The following is a 20,387-nucleotide window of genomic DNA, read 5'->3' as shown; positions in this document are numbered from 1 at the left end:
TCACCTTCAGCTGTGATGGATCAGTAATGCCAAGGGATTGGTGGCCCGGGGACTGGGGCAGAGTACTACTGGGCTGGTGCATGGTGTTGAGGCTGGCTATAATGCTATCGCCTATCTGTTTGGCCAAATCAGCTACTAGGCCACCCAATGACTCTACGGTAACAACCTGGGTAGGCTGAGGGGCTATGGGTGCCATGGGTGTAGAGCTGGCGGTGGGACCTACTGGTAAACTAAACTCTGACTGGTCAACAGAGTACTCCTGATTACCAGGGGCTACCGGCCTACCCCTCCCAAACCCAAATGGAGTGACCCTCTGGCCCCTCCCCAACCCAAAAGTGACGTTACGCCCAACAGGGCCCTGACCAGCCAAAATATCTGCTCTGAAAGAATCCCCACTGGACATCTTACAAAACAAGATATTTGACCCTCTGACAAAAATAAATAAATAAAATAAATCTAACAGAAAATAATAGTCTTGGTGACTAAAACAACTGCACAAAACACATAACAAAATAAAAATAAAAATAAAAACCTCTACAATCAATACCCTTCCCCAATACACACAGTAAGAGAGACTAAACACGACAATACACTTCCAAAGAGTAACCCCAATGTAAAACAGAAGACAGAAAAAAAAAATATATATAAAAAAAATATATATATATAACTATTTATTTCTTACGCACCCAACTATAGCAAAATAGCGCAGTATTTTCTTCCCCTTTAAGCACTCTTAACGACTACCGTGTACCTCACGTGCACTCAGCGCTCATAATACCAGGGGCAGGGGCAGGGCAGACAGCGGCGAACACGGCGAGGAGACGAAGGAGATAGGGCCGAGCAGCAGAGCAGGGCAGGCAGCGACGGGCGCACCCCGACGACCAGGCAGGCGATGATGGTCGGCGATCCGACGGGTCAAACGGCACCAAGTGTGACCGGTTCGTTCTGCGTTGTGTTTCTTTCTAGCAATGAATGACGTGACCCACGATGTGTCTGGACTCGGGCACTCCGACGTCCATTTATTCGATCTGAATACACACATGTACAAATAGCTTCCTCTTAGCACTTGTGCCCTTACTCCAACTCCTCTCTTCCCAAGGGTATCGGAACAAAGGGCTACATACAATATTACAACAGAAATGATTGAAATAAAAGGAATAAAAGACATACCTGAATACACACATATACAAATAGCTTCCTTAGCCCTTGTGCCCTTACTCCAACTCTACGAAACACACAGGGGGGGAAGGGGAACTAGCATGACTACACGAGGGTCAGTTATATGCTAGTACATCGCAACAAAACACAAAGTTCCCCATAACACAGAAATCTATCTAATAACTATGGATAGATTATAAACCCCAGACTTCCAATTAAACAATATATAATCAAAATAACTAATATAAATAATGATAAATTATAAGATGGTCAAAGATTTGATTACAATATAAATGTACACACCTCTACCCAAGGGTATCAGAACAAAGGGAAGAGGGCAGGGGGCGCGGGAAACTTATCGGGTACTCTGGAATGTGGGCGGGAGTATAGAAGGAGGTGGAGCCAAATCAAATAAATAAATAAAATAGAGCTTAAGGCGGCATGGAAAGCTAAACTTCAGGTAATACAGAAAAACAAAGGCAATTGTGTAATTATAATTTAAAGGATATAACACACCCTGTTACACATATGCTCTTTCAAATAAATGCAGACATAAGACACTCCCCTCAACATATCAAAACATTGCCATAGGATAGGATAGGATAGGATAGGATTTTATTTGTTGTCATTGCACATGTTACAGAGCAACGAAATTATCAGTTACATTCCGTCCAAGAAACATAAAGGACAAGGGTAATGAAAAACAGTTATTTTTATTTGACTGCCAGGTATCCACCACCGGGTTACATGCTTTTCGGTGATGGTGGGTACCCCTGCCTCCAAACGCCCGTATGTCTGTTGACTCCCTATAAAGAGCCGGTGATTGGGCGGGTGCAGCAGCGCTTTAATTACCGCCAATCCAAGGTGCGTTCTGTGATAGAGCGGGCCTTCGGGATGATGAAGACAGGAGTCGAGTAATGGAGGTTTACACACACACACACACACACACACACACACACACACACACACACACACACACACACACACACACACACACACACAGCAAATACTCAATTACAACAAAAACAATGGTCTCGTTTGGTTGATACATTCGTTAGGCAATTGGTAATTGTTTATTTCAAACTAGACACATACCTTGTACTTCTTTTTAAGGTTCTCCCACTTCTTAGAAGCCTGTTGCCTGGTCACTTTCCCCTCCACCCCCATTTCTTCCAGAAAAAGCCTACATCACAGCCAACGTACAGTATAACGACACAGACATTCAGTGGGCTATTGAGCTCAACACAGAAATACCAAAGTAGAAAACAGACGCAAGAATGAAAAGATTGAACAACGTAAGACTCACTCCCACTGTTTTCTGGCGATCATTTTCGATTTTAGGAACTCATTGTCCCTGGTCGCCCTGAAATTAATGAGCCGTCTGGTCTCCTGTGGTGTCCCTGAGGTAAAAGTGGAAAGGAAATCTTCAGTTTGACAGGCGAGTGACGTAGCCTAGGTGGCAGCTTTACCGATATCAAAGCAGTGCGCCGGTATAATCAACCAAGTAATAGTAGTAGTAAGCAAATCCACTGCACACAAATTTTACTTGAAACCTTAACATGTCATGTCAAGGGTTATCGGATATCTATCTCAACAAATAGCGATAGCGGAACACATTAGCATCGGCTTCTAGTGATTCAAAACAAACTTGACTAGTGAATCAAAACAAACTTGACTAGTGATTCAAAACTAACTTCACAACCGCTCGAAAATAGTATTATTACACCGGTCTGCCGTAATTAAAGTGCTGAAAATACTTACATTTCTGTGTGTCCTTCGCTTGAGCCATCGCTGCTGTTTGTTTATTTGGCGATTTCGGTTGGCCACTAGAGAGCGCCAAAATCTTGTATGCATAGTTCAACGGTTATTTACCGTTATGTCATGTTTTATATCGAGCTCAGAGATCGCATTGTCCGTGTATGACTTCGAGCTGAATATACAGTCAACTTTACATCATGAGTCCGAATGATAACAACTAGTAAAAATGCATTTTCGGCCGGATTTTCCTCGAAGCCCTCCCTTTGAAGTGTGGTCCTTGGATAGCTTTGTTTCAAGGGCTACGTAGCCTTTTGTCTACGCCCTACCCCTTAACCAAAATGAGAATTGGGACACCCTTACCCCTTCAAACCAAGGGGGAGGGGTAAGGGGTAGAAATGGGACGCAGCCTTAGTACATACTATTTCTGTTCAGTGTCTACTACTTGACGGTACTACACTTGACAGTGTAGTACAGTCTACAGCTATGCGTAGAACGCCTCCGAACGCTTCCGAACATCGCCGAAACTCCACCGGATGTTTGGAGATGACGTATCTCCCCTCGGATGCCGGCAAAATTACCTTGATAAGTTACCTGTTTTCCGTCTTGTTATCGTTGCTATTAAATAAAAAAATGTCTCTTTTTACTTAATTACTTTCTTTACTATTTTACTCTTTTTAATGTCTAATTTTCGCCGCTTTCTACGACGTCTTTCTGTTGGTGTCGGGTCAGCCATCTCTTCTTCGTTCGTTACCAGACTCCGGTTGCATTGTGGGATAGCGTAGTGAACTCTGGTTTACTGGGCGGTAGTACGCATTCGGAAACCTCTTCCGTACTACACAATGCGTACTGAGCATTCGGACACGCTATATTTTTGGCGTACTACAAAATGCATACTATATAGTAGTCAAGTATGAGTATTCAGATTTTTGATAAATGGGTTTCCCAAATATAAAGAGCTAGCGCCTGTTAAAAGACACACAAGCTGTTTGAGACACAATCAAAAAAAGTTGAACGTAAATGTGTGTCATAAGCTTATTTATTTATGCCAATATTCTGTGATTAACTTTAAATCATTACACTGTGATCATTGAAATTATGTCACAGTAATTATTTGTTTTAATTGGGCATTGCATAATCATCAGAAATAATTATAAATAATAGAGATAGCAATAAAAACGAATTACACAAAGTGTAGCTTATATAGTCTAATGAAAATGATATAGCTACACTTAAGTCATAAGTATATAGCTACACTTAAGTCATAAATAAGTTAATGGAACACACTGGAATAAATAAGTTAGACTTAAAATGTTCCATATTTGAGCAGCACTCAAAACAAAAAAGTGATTACATCAATTATTGATTCTTAAGTTCTGTTCATTCAGGTGAATGAGTAACCCCAAAGATTTATGAGATTTAAGTTACGTCTACTTAGTTCTTTTAGAAAGATGTACTGTTGGGTTTTAAAGTGTACAATGATCAGTTAGGAGGCCGAAGCCCTAAAGGAAGTGATGCAATAGGTGACTGAGTCGAGAACCTTTAAGTAAGCTGTACCTTGGGGTCTCTTATTTATCAAAGGGGGTCTCAAAGGATGCATACGCTTCAACCTGTGGCTCCAGCCCTACAGTTTTGGGCCCCTCCTGCCCGAAACCTGGCCCGGTCAGACCCCGAGGGCAGAACCCCCCTTCCGGCCCTCGGGGTCCGACCGGGCCAAGTTTCGGTGCAGGGGTCTCAGTTAGGCCCTAGAATAAGGTAATCAAATTTGAAGGCGGTAGGACCTTCCTATCTCAAAAACTGTTTTTCCACCACATTCTGAACCATTAGGTCTTGCAGGCAACACTTCTGAGGGGCTTTGTCCAAATGACAGTCCATTTGGGAAAACTTTTTTTCTCTAAGTGCCAGAACTCGTTCTCGGGGCCCCGGGAAATGTGTGTAAACATTTTAGCATCCCTAGCTATCTAGAAAAGGCCGGAAAAGGGGCGTGACCTCCAACAGTACAGTAAATGTACATAAGACAGGGGTTAGTTTCTTGTCCCCATTTTTTGTGGGATGGAGGTGTACATTTGTGGCTTAAGGTGTGTAGACACAGCTGGCCTGTGGCCACGTTTTTGAAGTCTGGGGTCAAAAGGAGCCGGCACCACGCCGCTTATGAGATAACAAAAAGTTCATGTGTATTTCTCTCATAACTTTTTGTCATTATTAAAGAGAGGCCTAATTCTCAGATATGCATGTTGGATGGCTAGGGTGTAGGTCATGGAAGAACTTCAGGCCAAAATCTTGCAAGCGAGCCGCTGGGTGAGGTGCAACGAGATGGAGTTGCTGAGCCATTTCCTGTAGGGCTGGAGTCACAGGTTGAACCGTATGCATCCTTTGAGACCCCCTTTGATATATAAGAGACCCCAAGGTACAGCTTACTTAAAGATTCTCGACTCAGTCACCTATTGCATCACTTCCTTTAGGGCTTCGGCCTCCTAATTGATCATTGTAGCATAATTGAATGCCCTCTTTCATATATATGATAACTCCACCACTGGGACGTGGCAACAATTCTCCAAATCCATATGGGGAGGGGGGGCGGTGCTTGTGGACAGTAGGGGTGTACACTAGACATAAAGTAAACTCAGGAGAAGGAATGACCTCTCACAAATATTTATTAAATAAATTGTTTCAAATAACCCTACCTCGTTAAATCAATGAGGTTGGTGTTTTGCTTTCAAAAATAGGTTATAGAAGAAGTCTAAACTGCAGAAAATAAAAACATCCAAGCTGCCTTTTAAGGATACCATGGAATATCTGTCTATTTTTTAACCATCGGACCCTAGTTTACAACAAAAACAAGACAATTGACGGCAGCCCCTTTGCCGCGTGGTTTTTAGAGCCATGTAAGGATTAGAGGGGGGCGGTCGGTAGCAACCATGACGGTCGAGTGACTGGATGCAGCCCCGTTGAAAAAAATAGAATACCACCCTACACACTCAGGAGATTAAAGGTTGGGTATGGAATTCGCTTTTTTGGCCATTTTTGCAAAATTACTTGAAATCCTTATCATAACCCGCTTACAGCCACTGAGTTAGAAGTACTGACATGAAAATTAAACAAGTCAATCATCTGTGGAACGGGCAGGGCTCTAAAAACTCCAGCCAATCATTTCCATTGCCACCGAGTTGCATTGGACAGTAAGTACGTCAATCAAACGGTCGTACTGCACTCCCCCTCCCCCGCGCGCGACCCCTTCGTGCAGTACTCGTGACCCAGAGCAAGCTCCTGTTTGTTGTTATCCTGCGGTAGCTACTGGAACTAGTTAATCCACATTTGGACCTAGCAGTAGAAGACACTTTCCATGGCAGACAAGACGCCACCATCCCCACCACCACCACCACCACCACCACCACCAGCAAAGAGAAGGAAAACTCTTTTTCAGAGAGTAATTGATAATAAAAACGCTGAAAGAGAAAAACTGAAATCAAGATAATCCTAGGCGCTGCTTTCGAACGTTGGCGGCAACTGAAGGACGAGAAGGGTCTAAAAACCGATGCTTGTGTGGCGGTTGACCTAGTTTCAAGATTTATACCGTTTATACTCGGTAATACCGGTGTTGAGACGAGTGTATTACTCGGTGTGAAAATGTCCACACCGCGGCAACCCTAGTGAAAACCAGGACTTCCAATACAATTATATGAAACAAACACACATTTTCTAAAAATAGTAATGATTTATGTGACCGTTGAATGTTTATAACATCTGGTGCAACCATAGCCGCGGGAACGTATTCTCAGCAGGGGGTGCTGGAAAAAAAAAACTCAGCCTGCACTAGACTCGCAACTCGTTACATTGATAAAAAAATATATAGCAGCGCAGCTCAATTACACCAGTGCATGCGCGCACAGTTGAAAAAAGATCGTTGTGTTCACTTCCTTCACACCATGGTTCACATCCAGCTGCTCACAGAACAAGTTTAGCGCACCAACGCTCCCCTCACACTTTTTCATATAACCTTTTTTCAGCACTAGGTCATATGAGCATTAAATAAATGCTGCGTCTCAAAATGCCTTGGACAGCACAGCAGCGAGGATGACTCGCTTTGCCATGGGCCGAAACAGTTCGGAGCGACCACAGCCAGAGCGAACACAGCGGGGTAGAGGAGTGTCAGGAATAGTCTTTGGTGTACACATCAGTACGGCCTATTTGCACTACTGTTTAGTGGCAATGCAGTGTTTTATTCTATGCCTTTTTATTTTCGTATATTATTTCAATGAATACAATTTATTTATTCATAAAAACAAGATCTGGTCTTCAAATCTTTTTTCCAAATATAGGTCGTCTTACAATGGGGTTTGCATGAAATCATGCAGGTCTACATATAACTTGGCGATAGCTTTAATAGGTTACAACGGTGGACTGAAATCACTTCATGGCACGATGTGACCGCTCGATAAATAAGTAAACAAAGGGAAGTTTGTTATTCTTTATTTTTTTTTATATGTGTGGAAGCTAACATTCAGCTTCAGTCTGAGCTAGGATGATTTTTCTGAGCCTCCCCAAAACCAGGCCGCATGCCTGGCAAAAAGAGGCCTGTTCAAGATTCTGATTATAATTTGGGCAAGTGAACATCACATTCGGGCAAGTTGAACCTGACCTGTACTTGCCCGATGGGCAAGTGCTTTTGAGGCCTGGAACCCGTTCGCGTTGTCGCCGAAGTTTTGTCGCACCACACATCATAATCTGTCGCTGTGCAAGTTTTGTCGAATTTGTCGCGCCACAACAAGGTAACCACCATTGCATGTCTTTACCTTTTGTGGAAGAGAGGGAGACATCGGAGGACCCGACCCAGTATATTCATAATATTGTAATGACCACGGAAGAGGCAGTGAATGAAGTATTGAATAGACAGAGATTTATTAGATAGGCCTACCTAATAAACCGTTGGAACACACAAGACCGGAAACATAGCAACGCCGGTAAACAAACTCCGATAAGCCCAATCCCTATGAGAGCTCCCCGCGCTATGGCCATCCGGAGGCGCACAGAGCTTTTGGCCGTGATATTATGCCTACAAATATTATATTACATATAGAGCTCCGGGAGTCGCAAACGGCAACATTCACTTTCTCCTCCATGCTGCAGTTCACCCCGGACTGCACTGCACTGAGTTTGACGGTTGAAAGCTGATTGGCTGTTACGTTACACATGTCACTCAGTGGCCACGCTGTTGAACGCTGATTGGCTGTCATCACGCGAAATTCGCGTCAAAGTTCAAATATTTGAACTCGAGCAAATTTTTCGCGCGAAAATTCTCGTGAACGCGCTCGCCTGTGCACGGCAAAAGTGTGGCACGATAAATCAAAACTTGTCGCCCGTTTTCTCTCACGAAAAATCCGCCCGAAACGCGTCTATACGTTCACTTTGTATGGGATCCTGTCGCCCCGTCGCGTTTGATGTGAACACACAGTAAGACTAAATTAGGTGTTCATGTGACGGTATAGGCCTTGTTATGGAAAAGTGGCCTTTGATGTTGTTACAACTTTAGATAAAAGTTAAACAAGTAATTTGTATTGAATTAATCTTGCTTTTATATAGCATTATCATTTGTGAGATTAAAATTATCTGTTTTACTTAAATTATTGATGCCACAATTTACCCCAGTGTATTCTCTCTAATGGCACAATTTACCCCCTACCGGGGGCAAATTGTGCCACAAAAACACATTTTTTTTCTAAAGCTTTATTTCTCAAACAGTTTGTTTAATATCCAAAGTAATTGTTCCCAGGGATGCACAACATCCTAAACTATATGTTTATATCTTGGTTGGAGGCATTACTGTTATCCCCTTGTGTAGGAGCCATTTGAGACCTTTTTTGAGTATTCAGTTTGATATTTTAGTTTGTGTGGCAAAATTATTATTAGTGATCTTATTTGTATTGAATTGTCCCAAATTAGGAAATTGTAATTTGTTTCTGAGTGTGTGCCCCCTATAGGTCAGGCACTAGTTGACTATAGCATAAAGGTGTGCCAGGCCAAGGAGAGTGGAGAGTTCCGGCCTGCGAATACCATTATTGACCGTGAACAGAACGTGAACATGACGTGAACCTGTCGGGACCGTGGCGAGGAAACACAACTGAGCTGAACCAACAAACAAAGAAACAAAGACAACACTTCAGTGCTTTAATTTACATCTGATGTTAGAAATAAACAAAGTCAAGTTCATTATAGCCACGTCTCATGGACTCTATTTTTACCCGTTCAACAAAGCAAACACCGGAACTCACAAGAAGTGGTAAAACAATTGACAAGTTTTAGCCATTACAATAGTCAATAATGACGCAACTTTGGACCTTTTGATGGATCATTACTGGATACAATTGGATTACCCTTGGATTACTACGAACTTGATCGGAGGTATGCTTCCCATTTGAATGCAATGTACTATGGATGGACTATACTTTTTGGTTAGAAACCCGATGTTTATAGTTTGACTTAACGTCGGGGAATTGAAGCCATATCGTGCATGGACAAACACAATTTACGCATACAGAGCACGATATAAAGGCTTTTTGTTGAAATTCTGGGTTTGATGAAGTTGAAGAACAGTTTTTGTGAGAACGAATGAAAATTGTATTGATATAAGATGACGGATCCCGTGAAGGAGGCCAGTTTGGGCCTACCTGAAGAAAACCTCAATGAAGCAGCCAGATTGCGTTCATCGAGGTCGGGCAAATTGTCTCATTTGACGAGATGAATGAACATTATAAATACTTTGATGAATGACGAAACAAGTTTTAATGAAGTGAAAAGTAATATGGTTATGTTTAATAACATGTTAGAGGAATACAAATCTCTTCATGATTCATACCAAGAAATGTTAAAAGAGGAAGATCGAAATGAGGATACTAAGTCCTGGTATGCACCGAGGCTTGAGCCGATAACCACCTTTTTAGCCAACGTCACGAGGTGGATAGATTCAATTGAAAATCGTTTGCATGAAGTTACCGTTTCCTATACTGGATTGGAAAGTAATCCTGATATCAGTGTCGGGCCTACTGAGGAAGATAGGCTGTCCTTGAGAAGCACTAGCTCTGTTTCATCCACGACATCTGTGTGCATCTGTGCAGAGGCAGACAGAGAAGCACTACTCGTTAAGGCTGCAGCTTTACAGAAAAAGCATGCGTTAGAGAATGAGCAAGATGAACTGAGAAAGGAGGAAGATGAACTGAGAAAGAGAAAGGAGCTCAGCAGAAAGAGAATGGAGGCTCATGACTTACAAGCTGAATTGTCTGCAACTACAGCCAAAATTAACTATCTCAGAAATGCTGAAGCACAAGCTGTTGATGCAACATTCGATGCATTTAAGCATACAGAATTTAATGCAATGAATTCGTATTATGAGGAAAATATTGAAAAGATTTCTGAGCCAATTGCTGAACAGACTGTAAGAGATACAAGGCCTAAAGATGGGGTTCATGTGCAATTCCCTGTTTTGACCACAACAGCCAGAACACCTAGAATACCTAGAATGCCATCTCTTTCACCGTATTTCAGTTCTGCTGGACCAGTGCATGACCAGAGCCACGCTCTCCAGAATATGTCTTTAGAGAGCTTTTCAGTTCCACAGGGAGGACATGTACCTGACAATCTTACCAAAATTCTGGAAAAGCAAAATCAGTTGACAAGTCTCCTAGTGAAACAACAATTGTTACATACTTTGCCAAAAGGAGATCTTGCAGTTTTTGATGGTAATATTTTACAGTACAATTCCTTTATTCATTCCTTTGAACACATCATTGAAAGCAGAACAGACAACAACCAAGACAGACTACAATTTCTCATCCAGTATACAAAAGGACAAGCTCAGCAGCTTGTCAAAAGTTGTCAATTCATGGATGCAAATAGAGGCTATATAAAAGCGAGGCAATTGCTTAAAGAGCATTTTGGAAATGCCTACAGAATCTCGTGTGCCTACATTGAAAAGGCGCTTGCATGGCCAGTGGTCAAATTGGAGGAACCAAGAGCTTTGCAGGACTTTGCATTGTTTTTGAGAAGTTGCTGCAATGCCATGGAACAACTTCAGTACATGGAGGAGTTAGACACAATTTCTAACATGAGAAAAATCATTTTCATATTACCATATAAGTTAAGAGAAAGATGGCGCTCAAAGGCTTGCGAAATACAACAACGCGATATCAGAGTGAGAATGGCTGACCTGGTATCCTTCATTGAAAAACAAGCTTCCATTGTCTCAGATCCAGTTTTTGGTGACATTCAGGAGCCTAGCTCCAGCAGGGTCATATCCAGACCCCCAGTGAAGCCACATCCTAAAGGTAGTTTTGCTACACAAGTTGACGTGAAGCCGATTCAGCGGACGTCAGAGGAAACCATGACACGAGACCAACCAAGAGCAAACCAAAACATGGTGCCAGATAAAGCATGTCTCTTCTGCAATGGTAAGCATGAGCTCATGACATGTGTTCAGTTTGATTGGCTGGACACATCAGCAAGGACTGTGGGAAACGTCTCCAGTGCACCATCTGCAACAAGCAGCATCCAAGTGCCTTGCATATCAAAGAGACCACACTGAAGAGCCTGCAGGTGTCTGTCAAAGCTGATGAACATACTGGGGCCGGTAATGTACAGAATTGCACTTTGTCCATATGTTCAAGTAAAAAGCACAAGAGGTAGTACGATGATTAACACCTATGCCTTTCTAGATCCTGGCAGCTCTGCTACTTTTTGCACAGAAAATCTCCTGAACAAGCTGAACATCAGAGGAAAAAGGACCAACATCCTCTTAAGGACAATGAACCAAGAACAATCTGTGATTACCTACATGGCAAATGGAATAGAGGTTAGTGCGTTCCCTGAGGTGTACACACAAAAGAGTATGCCTGTAGACACCGACAGCATTCTAAAGACAGAAGAGCTAGCTAGGTGGCCTTACTTGAGTGAGATCCAGATCCCGAAAATCAAGGCTGAAGTGGAGCTGTTGATTGGCAACAATGCTCCCAAAGCAATTGAACCATGGGAAATAATAAATAGTCGTGAAAATGGGCCATATGCTGTGAAGACCCTATTGGGATGGGTTGTTAATGGTCCTCTAGATGACAGTGTCGTGACAGACAGCAGTGGGCATCAGAAAGTTACTGTTAACAGAACATCAGTTGCAAAGCTGGAAGATTTGATTGTACAACAGTACAATCATGACTTCAGTGAGAAATTAGATGACAAAGAAATGTCAATAGAGGATGAAAGATTTATCAAAATTGCAGAGCAGTCAATCACGCTCAAAGATGGACATTACAGCCTAGACTTACCTTTCCGGAAAGAAAGACCTGTCATGCCCAACAACTATCAGGTTGCAGAGCAGCGCCTAATAGGCCTGAAAAGGAAGTTCAAAAGAATTGAAACATTCAGAAATGAGTACACAGAGTTTATGGAGGATGTGATCAGCAACGGACATGCTGAGGTGGTGCCACAAGCTGAACTTGAAAGAGAAGACGGCAAGTCTCTTGAAACAGAAAATGAAGCCGTCGACCTGGTGAGAGACCTTACCTGTGTTTGCCACAAGGGAGGATTCCATCTAACCAAATGGGTGAGTAACAGTCGCACTGTACTGTCTCATATCCCCAAAGAAGACCGAGCGACTGAAATGAAAGAACATGATTTGGACAGGGACAAACTCCCTACAGAAAGAGCCCTAGGGTTGTTATGGTGTGTAGAAAGTGACACATTCAAGTTTAACATCTCTGTGAAAGATAAGACGCACACCAGAAGAAACATTCTGTCAATGGTCAGTTCTATCTATGACCCGCTTGGTTTCCTGTCTCCTCTAACTCTACCTGCTAAGTTGCTTCTTCAGGATCTTTGCAGAAACAAGTGCAGCTGGGACCAGGAAGTACCACAGGCTGCATCAGAGAAGTGGAGGAAATGGCTGACCGGTCTTGACGAATTGGAACACTTCAGAGTGGCTCGCTCTGTGAAACCAGATGGAATCGGAAGGTCCACAAGGGCTGAACTCCGTCACTTCTCAGATGCTAGTGACTTCGCATATGGAACAGTAAGCTATATAAGACTGACAGAGGGAAAACACACTGTGCATGTAGCTTTCATGCTTGGCAAGGCCAGAGTAGCACCTTTGAAGCAGACGACAATACCACGCCTGGAGCTTGTGGCGGCTGTCTTGGCTGTTGGAGTAGACAAAATGCTCAGAAAAGAACTAGACATCACACTCAACAGCTCAACATTCTGGACAGACAGTCAGACAGTGTTAAAGTACATTGCTCATGAACAACCACTTGATGACGAAGAAGTCAGACACATACATCAGACGGCGCTGGAAACAAGTTCAGTTTCTTGCCGATCTCTTTTGGAAGAGATGGACCAAAGAATACCTACCCCTGTTACAGGAAAGACAAAAATGGACTACAGTCAGGAAAGGATTCCAAGTAGATGACATTGTGATGGTAGTGGACAGTTCACCCCCTCGTGGGTCTTGGAACCTTGGAAGAATAATAGAAGTCAAACCAGATTCCAGAGGTTTGGTGAGGACAGTGAAAATTATTACAAAGACTGGCGTGTTTGAGAGGCCAATAACCAAGCTCTGTCTGCTTCTGGAAGGAGCAGAAAAGATGACCACAAAGTCAGCGGCCAGAGATAAGTAGTACCTGCTCATGATATGATTTGAGTTAATGGTAACAGTAAACTACAATGAATTTAGGCTCCTTTATGATTTGAGTGTTGTAATAGTTGCCCATGCATACTATTAGGGGCCGGTGTGTAGGAGCCATTTGAGACCTTTTTTGAGTATTCAGTTTGATATTTTAGTTTGTGTGACAAAATTATTATTGGTGATCTTATTTGTATTGAATTGTCCCAAATTAGGAAATTGTAATTTGTTTCTGAGTGTGTGCCCCCTATAGGTCAGGCACTAGTTGACTATAGCATAAAGGTGTGCCAGGCCAAGGAGAGTGGAGAGTTCCGGCCTGCGAATACCATTATTGACCGTGAGCAGAACGTGAACATGACGTGAACCTGTCGTGAACCTGACGGGACCGTGGCGAGGAAACACAACTGAGCTGAACCAACAAACAAAGAAACAAAGAAAACACTTCAGTGCTTTAATTTACATCTGATGTTAGAAATAAACAAAGTCAAGTTCATTATAGCCACGTCTCATGGACTCTATTTTCACCCGTTCAACAAAGAAAACACCGGAACTCACAAGAAGTGGTAAAACAATTGACAAGTTTTAGCCATTACACCTTGCTTTAAGGGCACTAAAAGTAAAAATTGGCACTACTTACCCCACTCTCCCCTACATAAGAGGGTGCCCTGTACCAGCGCACACCCCTTCTGTAGTCGAATAAAATATCCCAATTGAAAGGCTATGGTTTGTGTTCTGTGTAGCACAAAATAAGTCAGACAATCGTGCTCTGGGACACAGTTCAATAGATTATTTTCGTGAGAATGAGAACGATACATAATAGAGGGTGTTCCACACTCTACGTTTACATGCACAGCTTAATCCGATTAAGGCCATAGTTCGACTGTTGCTCCTCTTCGGACAACTGCAATTGTCTGAGTATACATTGCGGTGAGTAATTCGATTCATTGGCCTAAGCATGTCATACCCCGGTACGATAGGTGGTGCTGTGCCCATTTCAACTAGTGGTAATGGAGCCACCAGTTAACCTCTTTACGACTCTAGCAACAACAAACTCAGGCGGGAAACATCTTACAAGAAGAAGAACACAGGCGGCATTCAAGAAAGATGTTGGCGAAGAGCAACTCGAAGCGACACCCTTCCTCATTTTGCATGTCATGTACGTGATCATTTTACAAAATAGATGCAATGTGGCGCTCTTGCTTTTGTTGATTTCGGAGGAAAGACGCCGCCGCCAAATGCTACAGGAGGGTGTCATGCGGACCAACAATTTGTTGTTGAACTTTGCAGCCTCTCTGCTGCACTGAAGGTCTCCACGAACATGCTGGATGCGGGTCAGGAGCAAAGACTGGTGGGAGAGAGTGGTTCTGATGGAATTTGACGACGACGAGTGGAAAGACAACTTTCGCATGAGCCGCAGGTCCTTCAACAAATTGTGTGGGATGATGGAAGGAGTCATGACGCCTGAGGACGTGACCGTTGCACCTGTACCGCTCGAAATGAGGGTTGCCATTTTTCTTCACAAACTGGCCAGTTGCGCCGAATACAGAGTTGTGGCCAATCAGTTCGGCGTCCACAAATCAACTGTTAAGAAGTTTGTGTACATGTTTTGCAAAGGAATGGTGTCGTCGGTCATCCACAACTTCATCAAGGTGCCCACGACAGAAGAAGCTATCGGCAATGCACGCCGATTTGAACAGAAGTTCAATATCCCCCAAATCATCGGGTGCATTGATGGCAGCCACATTCCAGTTTTACCGCCAAGTGATGGCTACAAAGACTTTGCAAACCGCAAAGGCTGGCCCTCGTATGTCCTCCAAGCCGTGGTCGACGACATGTATCGGTAAGTTTGCACCTTTTATTTAGTTGTCTGTACAGTCTTTGCATCGCAAACGCTTACTAACTGCTGATATGATTCCTTATAGATTCTGGAACATCAACTGCAAGATGCCTGGGTGTGCTCACGACGCCAACGTGCTTAGGCAGTCAACGTTATTTAGCCATGCACATCTGCTACCAAAAGTAAGTCCTACTGTATTCTCAAGTTATCTTACTGCATGCGTAAAATAGTACTAAGTATTATCCCCGTCACCGTGTCTTCAACACCCATGTAGGTATAACCCTTTTGTATGAAACCTTAATGTTCAAAACACTGCATGAAAGTAGCTTCCGTGGCCAAGCTACTTGATGAATAAAGGAGTTAAGCTACTGAAAAGTTACTTGATACAGGAAATAGTGACACTACTGAGAATTGTAGCAAGTTACTAGCTTAGCTATAAGTAGTGAAGGTAACCAGAACACTGGTAACCATTTTGTCTTATTACACTCAGGAACCAAGAGAAATCAATGGCGTCCCCATCAACCACTTTCTGTTGGGAGATCCAGCTTATCCACTCATGGACTGGCTCATGAAAGGCTACATCCATTCCCCAAACATCACCCCTAAGCAGGAGTCATTCAACGTGTATCTGAGCTCTGCAAGGACCACAGTAGAGATTGCGTTTGGGAGACTGAAGTCACGCTGGAGAGTGTTGCTGAAGCCAGGGCTCGAGAGTGCGACCTATTAGGTCGCATATGCTACCTAATTTCTTAAGGTGCGAGTTCAAATTGAATGAGGTCGCTCCGGTGCTACTTGCAGGAGGACGATTTAAAAAACAAAAACGTTTTTTTTTTTTTTTCTTTCTCTCCCCACTCCCGAGGTTGTGGTTGATAATAAAATCTTACATTCTGGCTCATTCCTACGAATCCACTACTCTCTCTCGATCCCTGTCGCTGCCTGCCTGTCTGTCTGCCCCTTTTACAGTCTATGGTCTGCACCAGAGCTATAGAGAGTTGTGACGCGCTGTGATCTCGCCGACAAGGTGGTCACGTGGTTGTCACGTGGTTGATGTAAGCCTCAATAGTTCCACACACGCCGCGCAGTAAATGTTATTCTATGGGACAACAGCAGAGATTTCAATATTGAATGGTAAATATGAATGAAAAAAGTATTTTTTCTGACTGTTATGGCATTATTGCATATTTGTTAATGTCAGTTTTACATTTAGAGTGGCAGGGGGACAACTGAGAGCTATCTCTTTATTACTTAGATACGTTTTTAAGTTTGAGGGAAAGCTTCACGTTTGTGTTAGCATACTGGCTTAACCTTAACTTTTACCCTACATCTGTATTGAAATCAAAGTAATCAAGATGTTTTACCATGATCATTTTAAGATATGAGCCACACAAAGTATCAAATATATTAAAGAATAACAACTCAATTACGCTTGGATGAATGAAATAGTTGTTTTTTTTATTAAACAATTAGTGTGACAAGAACAACTGAGTGTGATTGTGTGAACAGATTCAACAATGGACACAGCAGGGAACACTATATAATATACGTAGGGCAAACCATTAACATATAACGTTGCAAATATACTATACTTTATGCCATTACAATACTTATAATAGCCCTGAGCAAATTCAAAATTGGTTTAGATCAATGGTCATACCATGGTTGGCTGTGCAGCGTTTGGATGCTCCAATCGGTCCGAGAAGGGTTACCACATGTATGGCTTCCCCAAGGACCAAGAGCGCAGGAAGAAATGGATGGCAATGGTCAGCCGTCAAAACGTACAAGTGACAGGGGTCAGCAACCGTCAAAAACTATGTAATGTAAGTAATGTTCACATCACTTGATAGCATTTCAAAGGGCATAATAATTCTAAGTGTAGAGAATTATGACTTTTCAATGATATTTGAAGTGCAATGGAAACTGATCTTACAAGCCTACCTATAAGGTACACTTTGAAGATGACCAATTCACTGCCACAAAAAGAGAAGGGATGTTGAAGCTGAGGCCCGATGCAGTCCCAACAGTTTTCATTCATCGCCCTAAGCCGAAGAGGAGGAAACCCCCTTCTGTGAGGGTGCCTCCAGAACCAAGTGCAACGGACCACACATATTTCACCAAATTTAACTTCGGTATGATCCATGCAGCTAACAATATTCCCCATTTCATGTAATTCAAGGATAGACTACACTCCTAATGAGATTACATAATTCATATTTGTACATTCAGTTTAAAAAACAACCAGAGGTCAGGGATTCTCTGAGGATTTGCACACAATGTAGATAATCGACACATTTCTACCCAATTAACAATTGCCGGTAGATCCATTTATACATTTTATTGGTTTCTGATTGTGGCAGATGATTAAATTCACATTACAGAAATGATTCGCTTTAATTAATTTTCTTACATTGGCTTACATTGGAGATGACAGTAGTTGCAAATGCAAAGGCAAAATACATATAACAGCAACATTACCTTGTAATTATTACAGAGATTGAGGGAGAAATTGAGGTGGATTTCAAGAGCGATGAAAAGGACATGACAGGAGACACAGAGAGCAATCAAGAGGCCACTTTGCCAGGGGCAGGTGATTCAGGGCCAGCTGCTCCAGGGCCAGCTGTTCCAGGGCCAGCTGCTCCAGGGCCAGCTTCTCCAGGGCCAGCTTCTCCAGGGCCAGCTTCTCCAGGGCGAGACTGCCAGGGACTGATGGGGCGACTGTGGAGGACCTAATAAGGCAACTAGAAAAGGAAAAATTAATGAGAAGGAGAGCAGAGAGGGCTCTTGTAAAACAAAAAAGAATAAATTTGGCACCAAGAAAGAGAAACAATTCAGTCAACAAGAAGTTAAAACGAAAAAGCCATACAGGTTAAATTCACCGCCCATCATAATCAGCATTGTTGAAGCGGCGGCTTCTGTAGGGCTTCATGTGCTGAACATCAACCTTTCCAGGATATAATTAAACAAACACACTGTTATTTCTACTAGCTATCGCATCATAAAACCCGTCCTTAAATCAACCTAAATGATCCTAGTAATCCAACATAAATAACTAACTAAATAAAAGTTAGATTCACTACTGAACTTCGTAATTGTTGGTGTAGATACCTTCACATGGCGAAGTCGAGCTCACAAACCAGCAGGCAATCGGTCGTCTACCAAGATAAAAATATATATAATTACGCTGTGCATATACAAATAAATGTCAGTATATGCATCATAAAAGGACCTCTAATACAATAGACAGTTGACAATTCAAAAGAGGTAGCTATTTAATCAATTTACCCCTGGAGATACCTTCACAGGTGGTGAAGTCGATCTAACAAACTAGCAGGCAATCGGCCGTCTACCAAGACAAATATATATATATAATTACGCCGTGCATATTCAAATAAATATCAGTATATGCATCATAAAAGGACCTCTAATACAATAGACAGTTGACAATTCAAAAGAGGTAGCTATTTAATCAATTTACCCCTGGAGATACCTTCACAGGTGGTGAAGTCGAGCTAACAAACTAGCAGGCAATCGGTCGTCTACCAAGACAAATATATATAATTACGCCGTGCATATTCAAATAAATATCAGTATATGCATCATCAAAGGACCTCTAATACAATAGACAGTTGACAATTCAAAAGAGGTAGCTATTTAATCAATTGACCCCTGGAGATACCTTCACAGGTGGTGAAGTTGAGCTAACAAACTAGCAGGCAATCGGTCATCTACCAAGACAAATATATATATAATTACGCCGTGCATATTCAAATAAATATCAGTATATGCATCATAAAAAGGACCTCTAATACAATAGACAGTTGACAATTCAAAAGAGGTAGCTATTTAATCAATTTACCCCTGGAGATACCTTCACAGATGGCGAAGTTGAGCTAACAAACTAGCAGGCAAACAGTCGTCTACCAAGATAAATATATATATAATTACGCTGTGCATTTACAAATAAATATCAGTATATGCATCATAAAGGGCCTCTGATACAATATAGACAGTTGACAATTCAAAAGAGGAAGCTATTTAATCAATTTACCTCAGAAGTTACTCGACGGCCAGCAATGGAAATGGATGATCTCCTACGCCGTAAAATGGTTGTTTGGAACTATTCGAGGCTCCATACCCCGGAAGTAGGCGCTACAACGGAGTCCAATGGAAGTGTCGCCACTCTGTTATATCTACCACTCTGAACGCAGGGTAAGATCACTACAGAGTCAGACACAGACAGTTGTTTCCAAAACCATTAAGTTGATAATGCTAAATAAACTGTAACAGTTATCTCGTTTTGTTGTGTCATTTTGAAGTATAGGCCTATTTGCCAGCAAAAGCTTTTCAACAACATCGTTTTAACTGACCTGTGAAAGTGGCTACCACTCGCTTTACTTTATATAGCCTACCAGCTAGCTATACAGCTAACCTATCTGGGAAACCTTTTGAAATTGCAAAGGGAAAGCATACATCGTTATCAGTGGCGGTGGGTCAATAGAGGGCGCTAGCGCCGTCACTGCCAGCAACCATTTAAATGCGTCTGAACGTCAATGATTTGGGCTAGGCTAGTTATTGGTCATTCGAAATAAAGCCCTCGTCAAAGTCAGGGGCGCCGGCCACGTTGAAGTCAATGTAAGCTCGCTAACTTTTTGCTGTCTATCAAGCAGAGACAGCTTTTCATTGGCACAAGAAAACTCGCCCTCGGGTCGCACCAGTGTGCGCCCCAGGCCAATGGTATCGCTTTTCTTTGTTGCCATCACCACATGATTGGACAATTCAGCGAATCAATCAAATAGGCTACCTACCTCAGTAGCAATCGCGCAACGTGCGAATGTGTAGAGCAGGGGTGCCCAAATTCTTCCCTCTGGAGGGCCAAAATAAAATCGGGGGGAGGCTCGTGGGCCAAAATTTTAATTTTTCAGTATATTAGGTTAAATATGGGTATAAATAGCATGCGTGTGCAAAATCAACACTATCACG

The 20,387-nt window shown here is 42.5% G+C and overlaps 2 long non-coding RNA genes across 3 annotated transcripts; both read right to left on the bottom strand.

Moving 5' to 3' along the window:
* Window positions 1-1,712: 1,712 nt before the first annotated feature.
* Window positions 1,713-3,308, bottom strand: LOC130378990 (uncharacterized). The gene is made up of 3 exons (XR_008895053.1): window positions 2,465-3,308; window positions 2,254-2,341; window positions 1,713-2,045 (listed from the first exon to the last, which is right to left on the bottom strand). It is a non-coding gene; the product is annotated as an uncharacterized LOC130378990 (long non-coding RNA).
* Window positions 3,309-16,837: 13,529 nt separating this feature from the next.
* Window positions 16,838-20,145, bottom strand: LOC130378992 (uncharacterized). Of its 2 annotated transcripts, XR_008895056.1 has the most exons (4): window positions 19,456-20,145; window positions 18,513-18,559; window positions 18,271-18,348; window positions 16,838-18,145 (listed from the first exon to the last, which is right to left on the bottom strand). It is a non-coding gene; the product is annotated as an uncharacterized LOC130378992 (long non-coding RNA). The 2 variants fall into 2 exon arrangements; XR_008895055.1 differs by having other exon boundaries at window positions 16,838-18,348.
* Window positions 20,146-20,387: the final 242 nt, after the last annotated feature.

Source organism: Gadus chalcogrammus, unplaced genomic scaffold (genome assembly GCF_026213295.1).
Source record: "Gadus chalcogrammus isolate NIFS_2021 unplaced genomic scaffold, NIFS_Gcha_1.0 GACHA135, whole genome shotgun sequence".
In the NCBI taxonomy this organism is placed as follows: Eukaryota; Metazoa; Chordata; class Actinopteri; order Gadiformes; family Gadidae; genus Gadus; species Gadus chalcogrammus.
Note: the sequence above shows the minus strand (reverse complement) of the source record. Positions and strands in the feature narration are given on the sequence as shown.